Source organism: Thunnus albacares, chromosome 9 (assembly GCF_914725855.1).
Source record: "Thunnus albacares chromosome 9, fThuAlb1.1, whole genome shotgun sequence".
NCBI lineage: Eukaryota > Metazoa > Chordata > Actinopteri > Scombriformes > Scombridae > Thunnus > Thunnus albacares.
Window position 1 is genome coordinate 34,472,094 of NC_058114.1, and position 24,537 is coordinate 34,496,630.

Here is a 24,537-nt window from a genome sequence, read left to right on the forward strand (position 1 = left end):
CTAAGGACTACGTTTGATAAAAACTCAAAAAAAAGGGGGCCCAGAGAAAACTACAGAGTCCAACATTGCCTTTGCATATGTAAACACCGACTCAACATTAATTTTATTGACCTACGATTGGCGTAATTGGCGAATAACAGTTGCACCATATTTACCTTTATCTTTAGCCATCAGTTTTAAATTTGATTCGATGTCACCCGCTCTGGCCCCAGCAATACATTTGACTATGGCTGCTGGTGTTTCATTTCTCACTATGGAGCTGCCAATAATCAGAGTTGGTTTCTCAGCGAGTGTGTCACTATGTGGGGAGAACCTATTAGAAATGTTAACTGGTTGGTAATGAACCGTGGGCTTCTGCCTAGGGCTATGCTAGGTTTAAATGTACAGCAGGTAATTATCCGCAGTAATGAAGAATATAGTAAAATTAACTGAGTTGAGAGCAGCAAAAACACTATCAATAACACAGTTGGCAACCAGAAATGAGACAATACGCTTACCACAGATAAATAAAAATGCCTGGAGGCCAGCATATGAAGAGAAATATATCTGAACCAAGAAGTGATTGCTAACTGCATGCATTCACTTACTAATACTGAAATGCCTTTGAATAGTGATACATTGACTTATCGATTTATGTACTGAAATGCATGTATGACTGAAATATGTTTGCATAGTGATGCGTTCCCTTACTACAATTTACAATTTCATTCATTTAACAGAGACTTTTATCCAAAGTGACGTACATCTGAGACTGATACAACACAAGCAGGGATCTTGTCAGGAGACTACAACACGAGTAAGTGCCATAAAGCTTAAGTTTGAGTCCGATAGGATGTAGGCACCACTTACTGTTGAACAAACTGAAGTGCATTTGACAGTGATACGGTGATGTGAGGTTGAAGGTTGCTTTTATAGCTTACTTACTGGAGAGCCTTTGACTGACGTATGAACAGAAATACATTTTAATAGTGATGCGTACACTTTCAAAAATCAACGTGGTGTAATTAGATTGTTTCACAAAAGAAAACTACTCACTCTGCTGGAGTTGTTGAAACTACAAGAGCATGCAGTCTAATGCAACTGCAAAAAACAAACAAAAATGGAGCGAGGAAGAACCTTCTCACACGAAAGACCTTTGCTGAACACAGACAGCGGCTCACACAGAACACTTGAACCAGACAGACTAGTTTCACTGTCTGCATCTCACTCATTGAATCAACATTAATTAGCAACAGCTGTTGTCATGTCATGCTGCCATTATAATTTTACCATATTTTACCAAGGAAAGCGTGGTCAGTGCCAGCTAAACAGTTGCTGCTTGAAAGAGGGAGGAAATTAAAAGTTTGATGACAGACAGCAATGCAGCCTACAAAATCATTAAATCCAAGTACCAGAACACACAAATACTTCATATTTACACACACGTTTTCCACTGTCAGCAAAATGCTTGCGCTGAAGACTCTGCTGATCCCCACAGCAGCAAACTTAGCTCGGTGAAAAAAGCAGTGATAGCTCCCGAGGAGCCAACACTTTAAAACTGATCCAGAACCAATGTGATATGCAGCAAGTTGCTTTTGAAATGCTATTATGTGAACAGCAGCAGCAAATGCAGCAAGCAAGCATGTGAGCAGTAGGTATGTAGCATGCACGCATAACGGCCACATGAAAGCATTAATGCAGAAAGGGAGAGAACATATTCAAAAAGACAGCTGCAAGATGATGGGCTGATATTCAAGGTGTGTCAGCGTGCTGTTTGATATGACCAGCTGATGTAAACAGCTGATGTCTCAATTGACGCCCTGGGCAATGACAGCAAGGAAATGAGGAGTGAGCATGTGTGAGGGACAGGAATGACAGACGGTTTGAGAAATAAAACTACAGACCTGAGCATGCAAAAGGTAAAAGTGCTGCTGTATTGGACTGAGATTCATTTAATTTATCACACATTCATTTTATGTACAACTTGTTGCTACATCACAGCCGAATGCAACTGTTGTCCAAAATGACACGTCTAGCATCTCAATTGAAATCTGATCACACTGTGCAAAGTTTGACTTGGACAGCCATGTCTGTCTAAGTCAACTTTTGGTTTCACTTGCAGTCCAGCCATTAGTCTATTCTTTATGCAGCCAATGACTGAGGTTTAAGCCTGTAGCCCAGTGGTGTTTGTTGGTCGACTGTTTGAGATGTAACATTTTGGGAAAAGTATAGACGGTTTGCCACTAGGAGAAACATTTCCATTTCAGTAGCCAATCTCAAAATCCCTCTCTATGTGGTCTAAGCATTGGCTTATAATTAATCTTTTTCCATCCATTTACACCTGTTTTATCCTGTGGATTTGTGTGACTAGACTGATATTCTGTAACTCAAGATTAATTTTAATGCAAGTTTACAGCCTCTTCAGTTTACAAATGACACATGACCACTCTGCAGTCTCAGAAGTACACTGTCTTTGACTGACTTGGCTCACTCTTGGACTTCTAGTTTAATGTTGAAGCGGTGTGCGTGTGTTCTCCTCTTTGCACTGGCACACACTGTTGGGCTGGTGTACAGATCCTGATGTGGATGTGTTATGAATATTCTTCCTTCTCTCTCTGTTATCTGGAGAGTCTCTGGATAGACAGATTCAGTCCCTATAAGGTGGAGGTAGAGGGATGCATCTGGGAGTCAAAGTGTCCCATCTTCTCCATCTTCCTTGTGCTGGCTGGTATGTTTCCAGTTGGTTTTGCAAAGCATCCATTTATTTTCTCCAGTGAGCTTAGTCATTGTCATCATCATCTTCAGGGACAAAGATATCATGCTCCTCCAAGAGAGTGGCAAAGTTCTTGCTGATGAGAGTTCCCACATACAGGACCAAACGCTGTTTTATCCAGTTTCAGTAGGATTGCCCCCAATGGCATTGATACTGTGTTTCGGCTTTGAGTCATCCTCCATATGTTTGATGTTTCCACGTCGGTATTACAGCTCAGCATCTCTGTATTTTTAGTGGAGAGCCGCAGTGGCAGTCATAACTCTACTGATTCATGTATTCCTGTAGCTCTCAGTAGTAATGACTTCATGAGCTTCTTCAATGATAAAATTCTATTAAAACTATTAGACAAAATTCATCACCCCCTGCCCTCAACAGGCACCGATTTACCCTCAAACACAGGAACCTTAGAATCAGCTGTAAAACCTGATATATATTTAGACAGTTTTTCTCCACTTGACCTTCCTGAATTAACTTTGATTTCTCCATTTAAACCGTCAACCTGTCTCTTAGACCCTTTCCCAGCAAGGCTGCTTAAGGAAGTCTTACCCTTGGTTAGCACTTCTTTACTAGATATGATCAATCTGTCTTTAGGGACAGGTTATGTACCACAGTCCTTTAAAGTAGCTGTAATTAAACCTCTTCTTAAAAAGCCTGCTCTTGATTCAGGTGTTTTAGCCAACTATAGACCTATATCTAACCTTCCCTTTCTCTCAAAGATCCTTGAGAAAGCAGTCACCAATCAGTTGTGTGTGTGACTTTTTACATAACAATAATTTATTTGAGGACTTTCAAACAGGATTTAGAGTGCATCATAGCACAGAGACAGCACTGGTGGAAGTTACAAATGACCTCCTATCTGCATCGGACAAAGGACTTCTCTCTGTACTTGTCATGTTATATCTTAGTGCTGCAATTGGCTCCACTGACTATCACATCCTATTACAGAGACTGGAACATTTAATTGGCCTTGAAGGAACTGCATTAAGCTGGTTTAAATCCTATTTATTTGAATGGTTTGAGTTTGTACATATTAACGATGAATCCACCATGCATGCAAAAGTTACACACAGAGTTCCGCAAGGTTCTGTGCTTGGACCAATACAATTCACCTTATACATTCTTCCTTTAGGTAATATTATTTGGAAACACTCCATCAATTTCCATTGTTATGCATATGATACCATATGAATTATATTTATCAGTGAAGTCAGATGAATCCAATCACTTAACTAAACTCCAAGCATGCCTTAAAGACATAAAGACCTGGATGACCTGCAATTTTCTGCTACTAAACTCAGACAAAACTGAAGTTATTGTGCTTGGCCCTAAACACCTTAGAAACACAGTATCTAATAATATAGCTACTCTAGATGGCATTACCCTGGCCTCCAGCACCACTGTAAGGAATCTGGGAGTTATCTTTGATCAGGATATGTCCTTTAACTCCCATAAATTTTAAGGACTGCCTTTTTTCACCACGTAATATTGCAAAAATCAGGTACATCCTGTCTCAAAAAGATGCAGAAAAACTAGTCCACGCATTTGTTACTTCTAGATTGGATTATTGCAATTCCTTATTATCAGGCTGCCCTAACAAGTTTTTAAAGACTCCTCAGCTGGTCCAGAATGCAGCTGCATGTGTACTGACAAAAACTAGTGTGGCAGAGTGATCCCTCCACAGTTGGTTGGGAGTTTTTTTTTTTTTCTTTTTTTCTTCCTCTTGCCTCCTTCTCAACCTGGTACCACCCACTGACACCTGTAGGCACTCAACTAATGCGGCCCGGTGTTGGGATTAAATCAGTGCACTGTCATTCCCTTGCTGCTGTCTTTGTGTGACGAGCTGCTGGCTGAACTAGGGCCATCAGTGTTTGCAGCGGGGCTGCGCTGGACTTTGGCCTCCCTTCAGTGTCTGTAAGTTGAGCTTTTGCCCAGCTTTCTGGTAGGAGCATGCCTTGTACAGGTAGCTTAATTTCTGCTTCTTGTTGTGCTGTAGTGGGGCCTGTCTCTTGGCCTGCTGGAAGCTCACTGTGGGACTGTTGTGCTCCGAACCGGTGTGTGGGGAAGCGTGGGCAATTTATCGCCGCTGTCAGCGTGTTTGGGCTACGGTAGTCACAGAAACCCTCCTCTTGGTACCTGGGAGGCTGCACCTCTGCTTGCTGGTGAGTGTTTTATTCTGCATTTTATGCATGATGTAGTTAGTAACTATTAACATTATGTGGGTATTTACTGTCCAGGCTGCATCCCGCGGCATCCCACTGCCCTCCAGCCTGGGCTGCTGTTCTGGTGTTGCTGCTGTTCTCCATTTCGCTGCTGTTACAACGCAATCTCTGCTGCTGCTATGCTGTAACCTGGTCTACTGCACGTTATTTATGATGTATCAACTGCTGGTGTCATAACGACCCTCAGCCAGAGGAGCTGCTTTATTAATTTGGCTTAAGCTTGTTGTTTCTTTAACTTTTCCTTTTGTTTAATGTATTTTCTTTTTCTTTTGCTTATCTTATTGTGCTTCAGTTAAATTTGTTAAATTGTACTGACTTTTTTTTTTCTAAATTCAATTTTGTTTTCAATTTGACCTTTTTTTTTTAATTTTAATTTTTTCAGTTTTGCTCCGACCTGTTGCGGTGCACGGTTGGTCGGCTCATATTATATGTGGGCTTAGGCCGGGCCGACAAGATCTTTTCCCCCTGGTGGTGGTCCCCTCACGTTCTGCTGTGCTGGTGAACGGTACCGTGTGGTTTGGGTTTTTGTGAACACATGCGGGTGGTTTATTTATTTGCTTCCTCCCCTTCTCTCGTCCAGTTTTCCCTGTGATTGGGATCCCCCTTGCTCCTGGTAGTATCAGGCAATTAATGCTAGTAGGCCATTGGGATTGTGCAATAATTTTTACTTAATACATTTTGAAAAGGGATCATATTTCTCCCATTTTAGCTTTGCTGTATTGGCTTCCTGTAAAATTCAGAATAGAGTTAAAAATCCTTTTCCTCACCTCAGGAAAAGGGTCAGGCACCATCATATTTTGAAGCACTCATAGTACCCTATTACCCGCCTAGAACACTGCGCTCCCAGAATGCAGGCTTACTTGTGGTTCCTACAGTCTCCAAAAGTAGAATGGGAGGCAGAGCCTTCAGCTATCAGGCTCCTCTCCTGTGGAACCATCTTCCAGATTCGGTCCAGGGGGCAGACACCCTCTCTACGTTTAAGAGTAGGCTTAAAACTTTCCTTTTTGATAATTCTTATACTTAGGGCCGACCAAGCTTGCCTTGGATTAGTTATGCTGCTATAGGCCTAGACTGCCGGGGGACTTCCCATGATGCACTGAGCTCCTCTCTCCTCTTCTCCATCTGTATGTATTCATATACCATTACTGCATGTTACTAACTTGACTTCTTCCTCGGAGTTCTTTGTACTTTCTCATCCGCAGGAAACCCCAGGGACTGGGCTCTGGTCCTTGGCCATGGGGATGCCCTTCTCCAAAATTAAAATTGGAGGCAGAGCCTTCAGCTATCAGGCTCCTCTCCTGTGGAACCATCTTAAACATTCAGTCCAGGGAGCAGACACCCTCTCTATATTCAAGAGTAGGCTTAAAACTTTCCTTTTTGGTAAAGCTTATAGTTAGGGCCGGCCAGGCTCGCCTTGGATCAGCCCTTAGTTATGCTGCTGTAGGCCTAGACTGCTGAGGGACTTCCCATGATGCACTGAGCTCCTCTCTCCTCCTCCCCCTCTCCATCTGAATGCATTGAAGTACCATTAATGCATGTTAATAACTTGGCTTCTACCCTGGAGTTTTTGTGCTTTCTCATCTGACAGGGTGAGGGACTTCGACCCCCTGAATTGGCTTCCTGTAAAATCCAGAATCCAGGCTATGGACGGCATGGTCTTGTGGGTGTCCTGCCTCGACTCCCATGACTGCTTTTTTTTTTTTTTTTTTTTTTTTTTATTACTTATGATATCTCTACTATCATTATCATTGTTATTGTTATTATTGTTGTTGTTATGCTTCTCTGTATCCTTCCCCCAACTGGTCAAGGCAGATGGCCGCCCACCTAGAGCCCAGTTCTGCTTTAGGTTTCTTCCTGTTAAAGGTGAGTTTTTCCTTGCTGCTGTCTCTAAGTGCTTGCTCATAGGGGAATGTTGGGTCTCTGTAAATTAAAGAATACTGTCTAGACATACTCTATGTGAAAAGTACCCTGAAATAACTTTTGTTATGATTTGGCCCTATATAAATAAAACTGAATTGAATAACATTATACAGATGTCTGATGTAAGAGAAATATTTAGTAACCACAGAATGTATGTTACTATATAATAAATTAAGACTAAGATAAACGTGGATAAAGTTGCTAGTTAAAAAATGCAATACAGACAGACAAATAGTATTGGGCATAATTTAGAATATTATAAAGGCTATAAAAAAGGCTATAAAAATCATTTAAAAGTCACTAAACCATACAAGGTATGTTCTGAGTCACCAGAGGGATATTACAGGAATATTATACAAAGCATGAAATGACACAAGAAGTGAACTAGTTCTTTCATATATATTTTTGTGATATTTGATTCCAATTCCAATCCAATTTGATTCATGCTAGGGGTGCCAATGTAACAGAGTTAAAAAGGCACTCTTGGAAATAATTCTTATTTCCAATTCTTATTTGAGAATTTTATCATTTAATGATTCTGTTGAATATAAGTTTTGTAGATGTTTTCATTTAACTTTCTTGGCGCCATTTGTATTATGGCAGTCCACCCTGCGTCATGTAACCAACATAGTGCTGCAGAGATTTTAGCATCCATTTCATAGTGTAAATTCTGTTATTTTGCATTTGCTGTTTAGGAGCAGATCTGCAGGAGAGACCAGGAGGCAATTCCTGTGTGTAACACTGTCTTCTGCAGGTATGCGTTTTCCTTTTTTTTAAATGTTATAATTGTCGTTGTCTCTCTTTAATCAACCAACCCCACACACCTTTTTACTTTGCCCTCCTGGTGGCACTCTTTGTCCTCTTGTATATTGTTTTTCATGGTTGAAATTAAGTTTTGAAAAGGAGCAAGTTAAGACTTTGTTATGATCATTTAGGACAAAGAAAAAAATGTTTCCAGTCAATTTTAATTTCTGTTGGTTAGAAATTTCCTTGTATAAGGAATATTGTGTTGACCTGTGTAAATACTGTAATGCCCAATTAATGTAATTAGCATTGCTGATGGAGCAGATGTGCAGGAGAGACCAGAAGGCAATTCATTTGTGTCACACTGTCTGAGAGAGAGAGAGAGAGATTGTGTTTCCTTCTGCTCAGACCACAGCAAGCAACTTTCACAGCTTGCTGGTGGAGACGTGCCCTCATGACCTCTTCAGGCAGGCACAAGAAAAAAACCTCATAGTCCTCTGACTGATTCTTAATACTGTATTTTTTTTTTGCTGTTTGCAGAATGTGTTAAGTTGTTTTTCAGTTAAATACCTGTAGCCATGACTGTAGGAATATGTGTTGCATCTTCAGTCTCCAGTTTTTTTATACACAGTGTGTCTCACAGCATAGATACCTTCATCAATTATTTAAAACCTCAGACACAACAGGGTCTAACAGTTAACAGTTATTTATATAGTTGATCTGCAAATGAACAGCGTCTGGTAATACCATCACTGCCTGGAATGAAATCACGATCCAGACTCTTTTTGTTTGCTCCACACGGTCTGCTGACTCCCTTGGTGCATTCAAGAAAAACTCTCTTCCATGAGCACCGCAACACTTGAGCCCTTTAACCTTTCAGCACTTGTTGCACTACTTCCTTGTTGTTTATGGTATTTCTTATGCACTTGTTTACTTCCAGTTGTTTCTTACTTTAATTTGAAAAAACAACCTTCTGTCTAGTGCTCTTTCTCATTGCACTTGTATTTGGTCAGCTACTTGTGAATTTGTGCCATGGATCTTTTTGAGACACTGTTCTCTAATGCTTGATTGTCTTGCCTTGCTTGCAAGTTGCTTTGGATAAAAGCGTCTGCCAAATGTAAATGTTACATAGTGTTTGACTTTTTATTTTAAGCAAATCTCCAAACCCTTTCCTCTGCATAATCAAAATAAATTCTGTCTGTCAGTAGGATATAGGGAGTTCTCGTTTTATGGTAGTGTCAGCATAGTGTTCATAGAGGAAGTTATTGTGAACTTTAAATATAACCTGATATGACAAATTGGGTAGTACCATGTAGGCTAGAGCTGGTACTGCATACTGTTTTCATTTTTCATACAGACGTGCTGAACACATACTGCTGCCTTCATGACATACAATATATTAGGCATCATTAACAACAAATTTCATATTTAAGTTTGAGTGGACACATTTTCTTATTCTCAGCTGATGGAGCAACTGTTTGCTGCAGGTAAATATGAGTTAGTCTGTAGGCTGATGGTGAACTGAGATTTGGTTCATGATATCAGTAGCTGAAATGGCTTGCAGAGGGACAACCCATATAGCTCTTTTTTTTTTTAATCAACTCCATCTTTCAGTCTTGTTACTACCAGCTTTGCACATCCCAGTGGTCTGTCTCCAGCACACACAGCCATGAAAAAAGACACTCCAATATGCATTTATCTTATGCACACATATGTTGTATGCACAGCCACACTCTACAGCACAAACTGCATGTACATCCATTGTTTCACTGCTAATCACTGAGCAGTTCCAGTGGAAAAGGTGCTCACAGACATCAAAACTCACAGCTGCTAAGGCAGGAGTGGTAAATTATACATGTGGAGACATTTGAACAAACAAACACATAGTGGCTCTATACAGGCCTTATGTGTGTATCACATATAGCTACAAACACAGTGCTAGAGCACATTGGTAAACATGATACAAAAATGTTAAGAACTCAAGTTCTATCTCACACAAGCTCTGGACTCTATGGGCAATACTCTACTCCAATCACACGCAAGCAATCGCCCACTGAAATTTGCATGTACGTAGCTGGAGGCTCAGGATGCATCTACCAATTACGTGGGCCTCACACAGTATGAAAGACAGGGTCTTGCTGCTGCGATGGTGAATCTGCTCTGATCTTACCTCTCTACTGATGGAGTCGCCGCTCCAGCAAGCTCCTTCCTGTCTGTCATGCCCTGGCCTCATTGCTGCTGCTGATGGGCATTTCTTCTGCTTCGAGTGTCTCAGATGGCACCACGCAAAGAGTGGTATGATGCAGCCACCACCCTGTGTTTACTGTGGAGAATTTCCTGTAATTCAGTGCTAGCAATGGTGGGACCATTTTCTGCTGTGTGACATCTTGCTGTGCTGCCTCATGAGCAACCCGGGGCTTGAGATAGATCCCCACGTTGATGTTGAGTCCCCCACTTCAATCAGTGCAATGCTGCTGCAGTCGCCATCGGACGCCTCGGCTGAGGCTGTCTCTGTGGCTTCGCCGATGGACAATGACGACAACCTCTGTGTTTCTGTCTGTGTCGGCATCTTCGCTAAGAGTGGAAATCCACCTCCGACTTCAGTTTGCTGTGATTTCCTGGAGGTTATGGCCATGTCGGCGGAGTGTGTAGGGCTCTCACTGCCCCTGCCTTTCCTGCCCAATCCAGTTAGCTGGCTATGTGAAGGCTCATACAGCTCAACCTCATTTTGCCTCCTCTTCTGGACATTTGGCAGTGTGTTGAAGTGTCCTGGAAGGAGCCGCTGAAAACGAAGTCACCAGTTGTGGGACTGATTTTCTTCTTGAGAGTGCAGGGCCACACAGAGACAGGCTGTCCCGGTGGCAGAGCACTAACAGCCCCCGCTGCGTCAGCCTCTTCCCAGACCACCTCGATGGAGACACTGCAGCACCGGCCCTCTTGCGACTGCAGAGTGGCCCACGCCAAGTTGTGTTGAAAACGTTTTCATAAAAACAAATGACCTTTTCCACCAAAGAGCAAAATCCTCCTCCATCCCCTCTTCTGCCTCTGTGGCCCTTTGTGACGCTGTGATAGCAGCCCAGCCTGCTTCATCCAAATGCTCACAGAGGCCGTGTAATGCAGAGGTCCAAGGAATGGGCCATTTTCCACACAGCCAAGTTGGTGCTGCACCTAACCGAGTTAGGTTTCGCCATCAACTGGAAGAAGAACACACCCCAGGCACCCTAGCAGGCAGAGTACCTGGGAGTCATGCTTGACTCGGTCAGTCTGTGGGCCGTTCTGTTGGAACCCAGACAGATGGCCCTGCAGCAGGCAGTTCTCAGACTACGGCGGATAGCAGCGATGACAGTTTGATTGTCATGCAGGTGTTGGGGCTCATGGCAAAGGGCCATCCAGTGGTTCCACTAGGGCTCCTGCAAATGCGCCATCTGCACAGGTGGTTCACCAGCCTGTGCTTGGATCCCAAGAGGCACAAGTACCGCATGGTGAACATTCCTCCTTCAGTGCAGGGGACATGGCTCGGTCGAGTGACATCCTACATAGTGGTGTTCGCAGCGCTGGTGCGAGGAAAGGAGACTAGACCCCCTGACATGTACAGTGGGAGAGATTCTCTCCTTTCAACAATATCTGGTGGAAAAGGGGCTGTCTCATGCCACTGATTTAAAGTGTATGCAGCAACTGTTTCCTCCTGTCATGAGGAGTTTGGCGACACACCTGTCTTTGCCCACCCCCTTATGAAACATTTGTTACAGGGGGTTAGGAGACAGTATCCAGTGCAACGTGCCTCTGTCCCCCAGTGGGAGCTACCGTTGGTGCTCGAGGCTCTAGTGAGTGATTTCTATGAGCCTCTGGAGTGCTCCTTTCTGGATGCATTGTCATTCAAGACAGCTTTACTTCTTGTACTGACTTCAGCTTAGTGAGTTGTGTGAGTTGTGTGCCCCGTCAGTTCACCCCCGCTGTTAGCTGCTTCATGGTGATCACAGCAGTGTTACTGTGTTCACAAGAATATTAGGAGTTTATTCAGGTCAAGAACTAATCAGCTAGGGGCGTTTTATCCTCCACTCCATGAGGACACCCGTGAGGCAAAACAGCATCTATTGTGCCCAGTACATGCGTTGGCATGTTATGTTGGAAAAAAACACGTAGCTGGTTGGCTTGGTGAGTACATCTTCCAAGCCTACAGGCAGGCAGGTAAGGACTCACCCATCATGGTCCAAGCGCATTCCACACATGGTGTGGCAGCATCAACAGCCTTATTCACTAGGGTGAGTGTTGAGGACATATGTACGTCAGTGTCTTGGTCTATGCTTTGTCCGTTCATAAAGTTCTATCTCTTGGATATGACAGGCTCCTTTTCAAGGTCTGTACTCATAGGAGTGACTCAGGTCTTGTGAAAATGGTGGCCCAGGCAATATACACCTGCATTCTCCTGTGATCCAAGATGACTCAGGGAATGAGGTGTGCAGGGTTGTATGATTTGTGACCCCTATGAGGTTAGGCCATGGTTACACCCAATTTCATGTTCATGTTAACTGAGCTTGGTTGGGCCCCCTACTGCTTGGCTCAAGCGACTTGGATTATATAGTACTAGTTGGGCTGTGGCGACTGACCTATATCCGTTTGGGCTCAGGGAGGCAGTCTGATGACATGTTGCAGCAGGATGAACATTCAACAGGCTCCGCCTACTGCACCCATAGAGTCCAGTAGAGGGCAGAAGAGTCTGTGTGAGATAGAGCAATGGTTATGACATTATAACCCTAGTTTTATAAGCACAGATTGAGCCCTCTACCTATGGACCATGTTGCTCCCACACTGTCTGCTGAAGTGGTGTCGGGATGAGAGCAGCAGCAAGACGCTGCCTTTTATACGGTGTGAGGCCCACGTAATTGGTAGACACATCTTGATTGGCTGGCTACATACATGCAAATTTCAGTGGGCGATTGCCTGTGTGTGATTGGAAGAGAGTATTACCCATAGAGTCCAATGGAGGGCTCTATCTGCATTTATGGAATTAAGGTTATAATATTGTAACCTTTGTTCTACATCTTTGTTCATTCATTTTAAATTGCAAAACAGAGAAGTTGTGTTATGTTTCAGTAAGCACATAGACATAGTCGCAGACATACTGTCTTTCTGAAAAAGTGAGCAAACACCTTTGGTGAATGAGTGTACAGGGCAGCTCCCAGTATTATGGTGAATGGAGCTGTTTCTGAAAAAAAGATCAGTTCAGCTTCCATGGATAAATTTGGGCTAAATGTTAGCTGAGAGTTATTGTATAAACTTTGAAAATTAAGCATTAAAATGTGAGCATTTCCCTGTGCATGCACACTGTGTCCCTCTGTTGTTGTCCCATGGTGATGGCCTGACTTCCTGTTAGCTATAGCTTATTGTTCAAACTCACACAGAACTGGGCCAGCAAAGCAGGGAACACACAGTTCAGAGAAATATGATCAAACCTCTACACACAAACCCATAGTTCTCACACTTTAGTGTGTCAGGGTGACGTGGTGTCATTGTTCTTGGAGGGAGGCAGTGAGCTCAGGCCACAGTAACGCCGTGGAGTTAAAACAGGCAGGTTACTCTGCTCCTCATACAATACAACTTCCTCCGTCTGCTGCAGTGTTCCCAGGAATGTATACACACAGCTCCTTTTTCTCCCTCTTTCTCCTCCAAAAATAGGAGATTGCATAAATTATTTTGTATTTGGCCTTGTGTGCTTGCTTTCATTCACCCTGTGTGTCAGTGTGTGTTGGAAGAAACTGAGGTAATATCCTCTTTACTGTGTATTACTGTAAATGTACAGGCTCTGTTCTGTTGGCTGTGAAAAGCCATTGGGGGGTATACATATATAAGTTCAACTTTTTTGATTATAAACTAATGATTCTCAAAATTCCTAATTGTACAGGATGCTGCAGCATCTTCAGCACCCCCACTCTGAGTGAATACTGGACGTGGTCAGAAACGTGACTTAAAAATAATTAGCTAAATCAACTTCATAAGGTCATAATATGCCAGATGTGTGTTTCTCTGCTTGCTGTAGAATTCATCCCACGTGTGCCTGTAAAACAGATTTATGTAGCTTTAAATATGTTTAAATATTTTCCATGTGTCCTTTTCTTGTGATTTCTATGATAAGAGTTTTAGCAACTACTTGTTCATTTTGACAATATATGTGTCTTATTGAGACCTGGTAAGGAGCTATAATCCACTGTATGGATACTCTTTTCCCTTTACTGAATCTGCTGTCCTTCACCTGGTCTAAATATAAGACTGGATGAGCACACAACCTCTTTCTAACACAGTATGTGAAAGTATGTCAAACATTACCTGGTTTTCAAAAATACTTTAACACTGAAACATTACTAAACATTTTAAGAGAACTGTGCATTTGTGAGACTATTAGTATTAATGTGGATCATTCTGTAGCAGGGGCGGAGCAAGACTCTTAGCACAGAGGGGGCTTAGCATTCTCAAGGAGCCCTTCTGATAAAGTCATTTTAAAATTCACAACTGTAAAATAGGTGATATATCCTTTCCTTTCCATAAACACAAATTGTCACTTGTTGAGCCAAGCAAGCCTATTTATAAGAAAACATCCAGTGAAGCCACTTTGTCAGACAAGCTTGTTCTGAATAACAAAAGAAGAAAACGTTGCCAGTCGCATTCAAATGTTTCAGCACCGAGGACAGCATGTGGTGCTCTACGTGCATCGATTGACGAATGGTACAGCACCACCACCGATAGACGCCAATTGACAATGCATCAAAACTGAACCTGCACTGTTTCCAATATTCTGGTAACAAGTCGAAAAAAACCGCTATGATCCTATGACATTCTGCAACATCAAAACTGTACCTGCAGACTTGCCAGTAGTGTGCATCTGGAGAACTGTAGAATTGATTTTAATGGTTGGCAGGCTAATTTGCTAACTAACGAGCTATGCTAATAACAAGGTGTATTCCTGTTTGTACTAGCATGCAAGATAACATTTTACTAGAACTCCACTTACCGAAAGACAGTGAGGTGATGAACCTCTCAGGCAGTCTACAGTCTAACACACAGCAAGTTGCATCCTGTGCAGTCCGATACTGGCATTATATAAAAGTCACCAAAAGACACAGGAACAACAGCTGCAGTCAGAGCTGATTCATTGTACGGCTAGCCAGCCAGAGGAACCTGACCTACCTGTCACTCAAAGCAGACACGCTAGTTCTGTCCAATCACAAATGAGTGTTGTCCAAACCCTTCCGTAATCTAAAATGTCGTTCCTTAATCTGAAATGTCGTTTGTTTTGTGAAATGCCGTTGTGTTTTGTGAAATGCCGTTGTGTTTTGTGAAATGTTGTATTTTGTGAAATGTTGTGTTTTGTGAAATGTTTTCGTGTTTTGTGAAAGGTCGTTGTGTTTTGTGAAATGTCGTCGTGTTTTGTGAAATGTTGTGTTTTCACACTCAGAGCCACCGTAAGATCCCCCACAAAGACATGCATGCGGCACAATTCAAGGATAACTGTATGCAGCTCAAGTCCGTCATGTGTACACAAGACACTATTGACAGGCAATTAACTATGAAAACCCCATCTATTCTATCTGTCAACATGAGATGATGTGATGTGTCAGTGTGAGGGTCTGCTAAGGACATTAACTATAGAGATATACAGCAGAGTAAAGACAGAGTCAGTGACCAAACACAGAAGTTCAGGAGTAGTTCAAGTAATACCTTATGAACATGGCCAGATTAACCTGCCTGAGTGTCCCAGAGCAAAAATTAGCTACTTGTGAAAAAGAGGTAGTGGTGTGCTCGAAGACTGTCTTGATCACATAAAACTCAAGAAAAATGCAGGTGCTCTTGAAGATAAGGGTCACCACATAGGAAGAAAAAAAACAAACTTCAGGCACTCATGCATGGAGCAGGAATGGAAAAACGGAAAATGGATGGAAAATGGAAAAAAAAAAGTTAAAAAGCCTTTATTCAACAATTATTATTGTGTACATCAACATAGTTTAAAAAATACATGTCATAATGCTTAGTCATAATATTTATCAGAATTAACTAATCACAGTAATGAGGGATAAAATTGTCTTATTATTTGACCAAATCGTGGTAATACACGTAGGTATTTAAACAGACTACAACAGATCAGACACAGATCGACTTTCCTGCTGCATTAATACATGATGACTTGAGGAACACATGAGGAAATAAATAAGGTGAAAACAATGATTAAACTAAAGAAGGAAATAAATCTGGACAGCTTCTAGCTGCTGCCAGCAGCAGGATCAGAACCTTGGAGAGCTGATCAAGTCCTGACAACTGTGTTGATTCTTTACATGATTAAAATTAAATATTTAATTTTTGAACAATATTTAACAAATATTCTTTAACATCTTTGAGAGTACAGTGATCAGGTTTCCATACTTTCAGCAATTAAAACCCTGCTGATTTGGCCTGTTACTCAGTGACTGAACAAAATGATTTTAAAGAAACCAAAGTTGTAATTAAAAAAAAAAAACCTTTTCAAAAAACAAATGTAAATACATTTGCAACAAATTAATGAACAGGATCATAAACTGGTGGTCTGGGACTGGCCACGGCAGGGTTTTGGAGCAGCAGGGACCAGTGTGCTCGTTGGATTGTGCGCTTTCACTTTGCGCACAAGCAGATCCGTTTCCTCTTATTACTTGGCAAATGCGCCATTATAATAGCAATCCGCCAAGGTGCAAGCACACCTGGGAATGGGAGATGACACTGATCGGTTTATTGCATGATACGGCGAGAACACACCCGTGAGATTAAGGACAACCCCTTTGAACCATGCGCCTGATGCATCGACCATTTTTTCCTCCGTTCAAATAGCAAAAGTGGATTTGGACACACCCTAAATGCACTTGCGCCATGCGTTTTCGTTTGTTAAAATAGGGCCCTTTGTGTTTCCCAGGACAGTGTTTACTTGCTGAGTGGTGGAGGAATAATAATACAAAAAGGGAAATGTGTCCATTTATTTACAGTAGAAGACATCTCTTCATAGCCAGTATTAACAAGAGAAACAATAACAGTGAATTGTGTAAACATGTTCATATATGTTTTAAGAGGGGCTTGAAAAATTACGCATGTGTCCTTTAAAACTAGATACCTGGAAGTTCTGGGGACCTGGGGGAGTTACCCCCTTTGCCCAGCCAGTGTAGAGCAGTGGTTCCTACTGCTTGTAGTGGGGTGCCTTGAGGACGGTCCACGGGTGCCACAAAATTAATCACACCATTGTTCATTTATTGTGTGTTTTTAATAACGTGTATAGGCTCACAAACAACATGTTTGTGAGCCTATACACTAAAAGAAACAATTACTAAAACCTAGAAAATGACATCAGTTGCATAGTTTCCACTCCACAGTTGATAGTGTTGTCCATGATGTGTTTTGTTTTTGTCTAATGTCTGGACTGCAATTACAGACATGAAGGAGCTGCAATTTAAATGTTTAATTTGAAGGGTTGCCTAATCTTACTCCACACTATCTGCAAATGCAGAAGGCAGTGTGTATGTGTGTGTGTGTGTGTTTCCAGGATCTCTCTGTGCTCCTGTTTCCTCTCCTGTGTGAGGTCCGTCTATCTGACTGATGCCTTTGTCTGCTTCAGTGTTGAGCAACTCAGTTCAGCTTCTATTGGAGGGTGAATTACTGTACATTCACACGTACACACACACACACTTACTGACTCTGTCAATATTGACCTTTCAGTTCCAGTAGATAGGAGATAAGGAGCTGAGCTCACTTATGTTTAAAGGGAGGGATAAAGAGATCTGATGTTAGTGAAAATGTGGTCTTTTCTCTCTCCTTACTGATGTTTCATGATGTTTGACTAATCCAAGTGCTCCAGAATACAACAGATACAGGGTACCCTAATGGTGTAGGGCAGTGGTAGGAAAATAGTGGCCCATGGGCCAAACCTGGAGTTGTAGTAAAAATATAAAGTTTTCACTGCCATACTTAACATGAAAATTTTTACATAATTCTTCACAAATCTACTGTAGATAACAAACTAAACACAAAGCTCCTATCAATCCCAATTATTGTAATATACTAATAATGCCCACACACAAGGAGAGGCATTAACTGTTTGCACCATGCCATTTGAACAGTGAATGGTGCTGAAAGTACAATAAACCTACCAGAAACTGAAATTTAATCTGTGAATTCCACAACTTTGCAGATACAACCTCAGATACAGTTAAATGAAACCCCAGATAAATGGAATGAAAATAGATAAACAAAACTGACCTATGGTTAAACCTAATTGCTGACCCCTTGTGCAGGGGTTAAGATGACGACCATGAATACCAACATCTCTGGTTCATGTCTAGCTCCCTCTCTCTCACTTCCTGTCATATCTGTACTGCCACAATCTAATAATGGCGTATAAGAACCCCCAAATTGCATAATTTAAAAAGTAGCATAAAAGCAAATGCTTGCTTTTATTTTGTATGTCTTCTGGATCAGGCTGACAAAAATTTGAGCCAAGTTGTATCAAACCAGAATTTGAGGAACTTACAAACATTTCTTGACTGGACAAATTGTAAAACTACAAATTTCCCCCTAACTGAGACTGATATCAAACTATGATAAATTTACACTGCTATTAGCCACCTGGACAGCTTCCTTCAGTGTGCATGATGTAAAGGCATGCAGCAGATTGATCATCTTTATTTATCCTTACATTACTGCTGTGCAGAGACCTGTGTATACCTGTTTGAACAGACAGGTCGTTGTACAAGGCACTTGTGTTTGAGCTTGCGTGTGAATGTGTGTGTGAGGTGAAGCAGTGGTACACTATGTGACATTCCATATCCACTGAAGCCCATCATGAAACATCAGGCACCATAACTTTTATCTGTACTTAATCATACACATTAGCATTTAACCTGAGAGGAAGGAAGGCAACAAGAAAACAAGGAAGGAAGGAAACAAGGAGGGAAACATTGAAGGAAAATGGGAAACAAGGAAAGAGGAAGGGAACAAAGATTGAAAGAACGAAGGAAGGACATAAGGGAACAAGGAAAAAAGGAAGGAATGAAACAAGGACGGAAGGAAACAGGGCAAAACATTTAAGCCAAAGGGTCAGAGAAAACAGCACAGTCCTGGTGAAAGTTCTACACTACTTGGTAATGAATAACTATTATTAGCCTTTCAAAATAAGACTTTTCCCCAATTTTGGCCCCAAAACAAACGCTATCTCCTCCGAGGGCATTAATGGTATCGGCTTCAAACTTTAATAGATGACTTATGACACTATGCTGAAAAAAAGTTGTGAAAAACTTTGCAATAACTTGAACCGTTTAGATTTTATAAGCTCTCAAAGTTGCAGTGCCACATCACCCTTACAATGTAAAATAATGGGGAGGCATGAACTTTGTGTCAAACAGAGGCTTCTGATGTCTAAACTATAAGTCTGACCACTTTCAAACCTGTATCAATGGATTCGCCACAAAATTCCCTACCAAAATATGATTTTTAATGTAAGATTTGGCCAAAGTAATGGGATTTATGAGGAGATTTCACAAGAAGCATAATCTAAAATCCTCCTCTCCAACTGCTCCTGGTGATGTCACTCCCTCAGTGCTGTGAAACATTCCGTAATACACACTCATTATAAAATCACAGGAGGAGCAAGAAAAGACTTTAAAAGTCACACTCTAATATCTCAAAAACAGTAAAAGATAGAAAAAACATGTAGACAAGATTTGTAGGTCAAAGTCTCGTGACTCATTTAAAGTTCAAATGAAGTCTGTATCTAAAACTATGCGGAAGCAGTAAATGTTCAAAAAGGTGTGGGTTCACTCACACTCTCCATTCAAATATATGAGTATTTTTCTGTGTCTAGCTGCAGTTACTTATTGTCTCTACATACCTGACAGTACACATGTCAATCAAACTGTCAAAATAAAAGCACACCACACTTTTAAGAAATATCCCTCATTTTTAAAAAGCAAAATGATCTGATCCTGACGGGCCAAAGTGCGAGGTCCCGACCAAGGCTGCTTGTAGCTTTAATTTAATAAATTGGTTGTTAATTGGCTTTGTTGTGTGCATTTCCCTTCTTTGTCATGGCCGTGTGGCCCCGTTTGTGATAAGAGGGGGCTCGTCTAATTTGAATCTGATTTGTTTGGGGCCGTTGTTTGGTGCCCTTCTGATGTAAGGTTTGGTTTGGGAGATGCATTTTGGAGAGGAAAATTGATTTGGTTGTTTGGTTTGGTTGTTTAATTTGGTTTAGTAGTTGTTTCAGTCAGGGGAGTCTGGTCCTGCAGTAACTCATGTGTTGACATGAGTGGGGACACATCCAGAGCTGTCAGGTGAGTAACCAGCTTGCTGGGGACTTAACCACGCTACTGGGTTGAGTGTTTAAATAGCCCACTGCTAATCTGCATGAAGACTAGGGGCAGTGAGATAGATAAGTTTGGGATAGGCAGCCTAGATGGAGGGGGACTTCCACATTGGTTTGAGGACATTGTTGTTGTCTCTTTTTGTGCACTAGATGACCTTGGCAACACTGTCCGTTAGTTCAGTTGTGTGTTTTTTTTTTGTTCTGCGGGCCTTTAGACCTAGTCTATTATTGCAGAAATAGAGGATTTTGTTGCTGCCCCATGTGAGGAGTTGCTGGATCGTTGCACTAAAGATCAGCTTTTGAAAAATGCAGAAGAGTATGATGTGGATCTAAGTGGTCTTGGTGATAGACAGTGTAAAGGGAATATAAAGGATATGGTTAAACTACATCTGGTTGAGAAAGGGGTGCTGGTTGCTAAGCAAGAGGGATCTGGTCAGTCACTGGCAGCTCAGGCATTGGCAGGTCCATCAGGTAGCTTAACCTTTGAGCAGCAGAAGGAATTGCTTTTATTACAGTTGTCTCATGAAAAAGAGAAACAAAAGTTGGAACTAGAAAGGCAAAGGATTGAGATGGATAAGCAAGTGGCTATTCAGCGGTTGCCTTGTGAGACAGAGCAGGCAAAGTTAGAGTTGCAGACTGTTAAGTTGGGGTTAGTCAAAGAAAATCTGTGTCTCTTGCCAAAGTTCAATGAGAAGGACCCTGATGTGCTCTTTTCTCTGTTTGAGCAGATTGCGGAGGCGAGGAGCTGGTCAGACTCTGAGCTGACTTTGCTGCTGCAATGCTTGTTGTCAGGAAAAGCAAAGGAGGCGTATGCATCTTTAAACAGTGGTAATCTAACTTATAAATCAGTTAAGGCTTCTGTATTGAAGGCATATGAGTTGGTCCCAGAGGCATATCGCCAGTGAAAAAGGGGTTAATCAGTCTCATATTATAAATTTTCAGTTGTTGACATTGTCATACAGGTGATAATGCTACTTCATGTTTATTATTGAGGTCGTAGTGGGTGGTGGTGGTGCACTGGAGTGCATTATATTACAAATTGTTCCTAATATTTCTCCTTTCTGACAATGTCAACCAGAACTGAAAATGTATAAGCTTCGTAAAAGTAGAATTTATGGCAGAGCTGGTTTATTGGATTGCATTAGATTGCACAGGTGTTCCTAATAAAGCGCTCGCTAAATGATTGTAAATTATTGTTTGAAATATCTGTATTATTAAATTATTGATCATCATAGAAACAGATTAGAGTGAAGAGTGGTTATGCACTGTTGGTAACAGTTAAAACTAATTCATAGCCATACTCTCTCATACATCTCTCTCTCTCTTTCTCTCTCTGAGAGAGAGAGAAATGAACAATGTTTAGCTTTCCTCCATGTTGCCTGTACCCGCAGCTCCCCGTTCATTTGCTGGCAAATGTCCGCCAGATGACACATTTTGTATCATCTGGCGGACACTTGCTGGCTTGAGGGCTGTTGTTTGAACTACAGATTGTACTTCTGCATTTTTTGTATGCCCATCTCCAGGGACAGTCGGTAGGTGGCGGTAATGCATGTGTGAGCTGGTTTGCCAACTGTCATTAAAAAAAAAAACACTCCTCACCGCTCCAAATTCAAAACAACCTGTTTGCCATGTTCTAATATTCTAAAATAACTATCATGGCAGAAGGAAATGTCCCTGTTCCTGATATGGAAGAAGATGATTCTCATAGTGTTATGCTGGAATCAGACATTCGGAGCTACATATATGAGCCAGAATAAAGTGCAGAGCAATTACGGCATATGGAGGAGGAAGAGGCCGCCGAGAATCAGGCACCAGCAGCCGGTGAGGATAGCGGCACAACAGAGCAACCCCGTGCTGGAGAAAACTGGTGGTGCAGTAAATGTGCACTAATGGAAACTGAAGTTGAGTCATTGTGCTGCAGCGAAATTCGCAACGTGTGTAAGGTTACAACAAAGCTTTGGGCATACTTCAGGATCCCGAAAAGAAACTGGAAAAAACAACCAAAGCCAGTCGGGCTAAATGGATGTCTGAGCATAGAGTAAGGACATATTCAGACCAAATCAGGTGAATGACTTCATTGAGGAGGCGGTAGTCAATGAAGAAATGCCAGGTGCCATCCTTCTTCTTGACCAGGATAGCCAGAGCTGCCCAGGGGCTCCTGGAGGGCGTGATGATGCCTGCCTCCAACATCTCTTTGACCTTCTCTTCTGCTGCAGCCCACTTGGCGAAGGGCGGGTGATGGGGGCGGAGGTGGGTGGGGCATGCATCACGGGTGCAATGGACCCCCTGGCTGCTGGTGATGGAGCAGAGGACCCTCTGGCTGGTGGCAGTGATGCAGTGGACCCTTTGACTGCTGGCGATGGAGTGGAGGACCCTCTGGCTGGTGGTGGTGATGTGGTGGACCCTCTGGTCGGTGGCACCAATGTGACTCCTGACCCTCTGGCTGGTGGTGGGGATGTGAAGGCAAGTCGCAGCCTTTCTTCACCCGTGGTGTGCAGTGCTAAGGCCTCAGAACCCAGGTAGAGTATAGTTCGGGGTACGTCCACCGTGGCCTCCCATTTGCCCAGCAGGTCCAGCCCAATGACGTCTTATATGTTGGCTAACCAGAACTGGTGGTCAACAATGTGGCTAGCAATGATAACCTGTAGAGATCTTTTCTCTTACATCCTTGGTGCATTCACCGGTGACTGTGGTCATACAAATCTTAGTGGGCCTCCAACCCCACGGTCCTGGGCCACTCATACCAGGTAGGGTTCTGGGGCGGACCAGAGAGATGGTGGACCCTGTATGGCATATGGGATCCCATTAAAGTTGCAGTTCAGGTACAGTCCATGTGTCTGGCCCAGACGGCCAACCCGCAGTTGTGACTTGGCGGAGGAAGGGTTGGTTGCGGGTGGCAGTTCCTCCATTGTGCCACCCCACTCTAACAGAGAACAGGCGTAGTGGCGAACAGACAACGAAAACAGAATGTTGAATAGCAAAACTGATAAATACTATGGCTCAAAGTGTAGTAAAATTAATGGTAGCAGAGTCTACAATTTGGCAGAGTGGAAGTGGAAGGGCTGAGCATTTGTAGAGGCTTGATTACAGAGATGAGATGCAGCTGAATTTGAGGTAGAGGGCCTGGCAGATGATGTCCCAGGGGCCATATGTAACACTGTTTCAGAAGCAGTTTTTGAATTGGGTTAGAAGTTTTGGGTATCGGTGCAGTGTTCGCTGGCAGTGCAAGCTGGGGTGAGGCAAATGATGATGTTGGTGCCTTGTAGGGAATGTTTGGGTTCTGTTGTCTGTCGATGACACTTTGGATGAGTATGCCAATGAACTCTGTGGTGTAGGTATTTGAATTTTTTGAACTTTTTCAACACCCACTGTTTGGATCTTTTAGAATACACTTGGGTAAACAATGGCTCTCCTGCAAGAAGAATAGACATTTTACATCAAAGTTACAATGTTAAAGTCTGTAAAAGCATATATGAACATGACTCTACTTTGTTTGTAGGAATGCAATGATTGTAAAAAAATGAAAATATATGAGATGAGAAAAAGAAGGAACCTCGAGCAGTTACATCAAATTGCATAATTCTATGTCCATTCCCTGGAGGTAAAACATTCAGCAAAAGCTGGGAACTAAGTCAGCTTTGAAAATAGGAATTTTAATAGTTGCTTACAACACATCAAAACACACCTTTCCTGGTTGAGCCTGCTCCTTCATTCACATGTAGGAGAGAGAGTGCTGTTTAGGGAGAGCACTGGAGAGCACTGTGGAACACTTCCAGTGCACCTATTTGTAATAAAATAAAAGAGGGAAAAAAATAAACTATGATCATTAGGTAATCTATCTACTAAAGGAAAGAATCTCTTTCTGTATGTCTGTGTGTCTGTATGTCCTTTGCATATCTTTTGATCCATTCATCTGATCGACTCCACACTTGGGGGCTGTATGGCTGGGGAACAAAGGGAGTGCAGTCGAATTTGATGCAATTTGGACATATAATATGTTAAATATGAATAAACTTTGAATAAACCGGTGCACAATGGGCCACTCCGCTTTGTGCAGGGGCAGGGCGGTGCTTCAGGGCTCTGCCAACTGACTCTAACATGTCAGGGAGAGAGATGAGACGTGACACAAGTCAGGTCAGGTCAAAAAGTGTTCTAAAAAGAGAAAAATGGACAGCGGAAACAGCGGTTTTAATCAAGACTGGACACTCTTACCCCGTCTCTAGACAGAAAGCGTAGTGTTAGCAGTATGTTTGGCAGATCAGTGACTACACAGGAGGCGTTAAGGTACATTGTTGAGTGTGGCTCATGCGCGTTTTGGAAGCAGTTCAAGTCCAATACACAATGACTGTAGTTATGCACGCAAAACGGAACAAATACTTTCATGGGCAGTTCAATACCAGTTTGTCTCATATGCTGGTGATGATTTTGAAGTCCCACTACAGACAAATCACAAATCTTTGGAGAAAACATAAAGACTGAAATCTGAACTGAAGGCACAGAAAATAGGAACGATCTAAGAGCCCAATATGATCATT